The 3010-nt window shown below is 37.1% G+C and overlaps 1 long non-coding RNA gene across 1 annotated transcript; it reads left to right on the top strand.

Moving 5' to 3' along the window:
* Nucleotides 1–1711: 1711 nt before the first annotated feature.
* Nucleotides 1712–2572, top strand: LOC130140764 (uncharacterized). The gene is made up of 2 exons (XR_008818744.1): nt 1712–1956; nt 2261–2572. It is a non-coding gene; the product is annotated as an uncharacterized LOC130140764 (long non-coding RNA).
* The last annotated feature ends 438 nt before the right edge of the window (nt 2573–3010 follow it).

The following is a 3010-nucleotide window of genomic DNA, read 5'->3' as shown; positions in this document are numbered from 1 at the left end:
CTGGTATGTCTGCGATAATTTTATCCTCTATTAGTTTCCGTGAAATTTTATAGTCAAATTTCACGGTTGGATGACATGTGACAATTGACGAGTGTATTAATTTTGGGGTTTTACCCTCCGTTTGTCATGGATGTATCAGTTTGTGATTTTTCATGATATTAATCCAATTTAACGGAGAGTAAATTTGTCATAAATGTACAACTTTGAGATTTTGGCAGTCAAAAAATTAGTTTGGGATAAATTTATCACAGATATACCGGTTTTGGATTTTTTGTGATAAAAAAATTAGTTTGGAAATGTATCAGTTGGGAGTTTTTTATTGTATTAACCTTATTTCTAAATATTTTGCTAGAAAGGGAAAATGTATCTCTTCCTTGGTGAATAGGGTTTATTTTTTTGGTGACAAGGGAAGGGAGCATGTCAATTCAAAAGTTGAAGCTCTTGAACTAATTTCAATTTTCTATATAGTTAGGGTTCGACGCTCTACTTATATCATGACCACAATCTTTTAGAGTTTTCTCCGTGTTGCTTCTACAATTCTCGAGCAATCATCTCTTGATGGGCTGTTAGTCATTGGATCACGACAGGAAATCCAATACTCCCAAAGGTCATATTTTCCGAAAATTTTTGTTCTTTTCGCATAGGATATTTAGAAAAGCTCCATGAAATAAATAAACCACTGAATTGGATCCAAATGGGTCCAATCGAGCAATATATGTGGTAATCCATCGACTGAGGAGTGAGGACCATTTTGGGAACAGTATCAATCTATATAATAATAATAATAATAATAATTTCCAGGTAATCTATGCAATAAATAAAAAAAATCGGTGGCCAGAAGATTTATAATCTTTTTTTTATGTAAAGGCTTTTGGAAATGGCCTCCGACATTGGGAACTGTGACCAAACAGAAAAAAAATCCAAAGCGTGTCAATCTTTTATTTGTTGGGTAAGCCAACTCACAGCGAACCGGTTGAGCGAGTCCCACCTAGCAATTGCGACATTCAATTTTCTTCCCTTTTCGTTTCTTTTTTTTTTTTTGCTTCTAAGGGAAATTTTTTTAAAAAAAAGAAGAAATAAGTTTCCAAGGAAAAATCCAAAACTCTGAGGTGTCATGATGTTGATGCGTATTGATATTTTTTGTTCTGAATTAAATAGTATTATATTGCGGTGAAAAGGAAATCAGCTTTATCGCCAAACTGGTTGGTGATTTGACAATTGCGCTAGGCTCCAAGTTAAAAAAACTATTTTTGGTGTGTTTTTGGTTCGACCCACTTAGGCCACATTGATAGCCAAACTCATCTTATGTGCTACATACAAATGTATGTGTACGGAAGCTCGTCAAGGATCCAAGACATGCCCCCGATTTTATTCTGCTGTATATAGAGTTCTAAACTTTTTAGAACATAAGGACACCAAAATTTTTTTTTTGAGACTTTTATTTTTATCATAAAATTCTAACCAACAGGTCCGCAGAGGGGCCATCCTTACATAGCAAAAGCCCAAAGGGCTTGTGGGGGAGAAGAAGTCCGGTCACGAGGAAGACACCGATTATTATGAGCTTTCGCAGCCCAATCCGCAACCATGTTAGAGCTTCTTGGGCCGAATTCAAGCCTAACAGACGGAAGGCCCGCGAGAAGAGAAGTGCATTCCGCGATAAGCAAACGCGCATCCCAGGGGAACTGATCCACGGAAGTGAGGATATGTATCAGATCTGGTCGGTCTAACTAAATACAAACTCTACCCAAACTCCTTCTCTGTACAAACCGAAGACCTTCAAGCAAAGCTAGGGTTTTGACTTGCGCTGGAGTGGAGGCCTTGACCGATCTGGTTTGACCCGTGACGAAGCTCCCAGTGAAGTCCCTACATATGCACGCAATGGCACTGTCATTTGTTCCCTCCTTGAGAGCGTTGTCAACATTAATTTTCAGCTCGCTTTTCTCCGGCACAACCCAGGTAAGATAAGCTGATGGTTCCTTGTTTTTTCCATCTTGCGAAGCCTAAAAATCCCATCTTTTGTAGTTTTTATGGCGAGATATGTGTTGATTCGACAGTAACCTTTGCATTCAATTCTTAGTCTCTGAATATTGCATCATTTCGAGCTACCCAAATGCACCATACTATCAATGCCACCACTTCAAGGGAAAGTACTAAGTTATGATTCTCTATTATACTCTCTATCTAGGCATCAAAATGGGTTATTCCCTGTAACGTAATTTGCAATTGAAGGTTAGGGGCTGATCATACTTTATGGGTCCAGGGACAGTAGGAGAATGTGTTCCACCATTTCCACTTCGCATCGACAGAGAAAACAGATAGGGTCCGATATGATTTTCCTCTTCCACAGATTCTCTCTTGCAGAGATTGCATTTTGGCATGTGCTCCATAAACAAAATCTTCACTTTAGAGTGAGTTTTTAAGTTCCATATTGATGTCCATAATGCTTTGGGTGGCTGAGATGAGGAGGAGGGTTGCTCTGTTCATTGGTACGATAGTGGATTAAATTGTGCAAACAACAACATTTCGAAAGACTTTTTTATATGGATTTTGATTCAGAAGGAATAGTTTCTCATCTTTCAAGATATCCTTTATTTTATTCTTAACAACAAATGTGATAAAAAAATGACATGTGTATATATATATATATATTGAACCTTTATATTGAACCTTTCTATTGTTTTGCGAAATAATACACAAATGTCCAACAAACGATTAGCAAAAGAAAAAAAAAGCTAATTCCAAAATCATTTCGAGTCTGGTAATTTTGCTATGCTAGAATCGTACTCTTGGCCCATCGTCTTCGGCCCAAAGAGTAAGCCCAAAAGGGTAATTCTCGTGATGTTAGATTTTCCTTGGAAAATAAACAGCTCCAGGATTATTTTTCTTGCTTCAAAACCAAGCCCAGTAAATAATCATCTTCAAGACATCGAAAATATAATTTGATTTCATGCATATAGATTGAGAAAATTACTTAATGCAAAGAGGCTTAATATTTCCATTAGCTTCAGAT

The sequence above is a fragment of the Syzygium oleosum genome, unplaced genomic scaffold (genome assembly GCF_021117445.2).
Source record: "Syzygium oleosum isolate NSW1041296 unplaced genomic scaffold, Sole_v2.1 Sole_v2.21, whole genome shotgun sequence".
NCBI lineage: Eukaryota > Viridiplantae > Streptophyta > Magnoliopsida > Myrtales > Myrtaceae > Syzygium > Syzygium oleosum.
The sequence above is the reverse complement of the archived record's forward strand: the minus strand, read 5'-3'. Positions and strand labels throughout refer to the sequence as shown.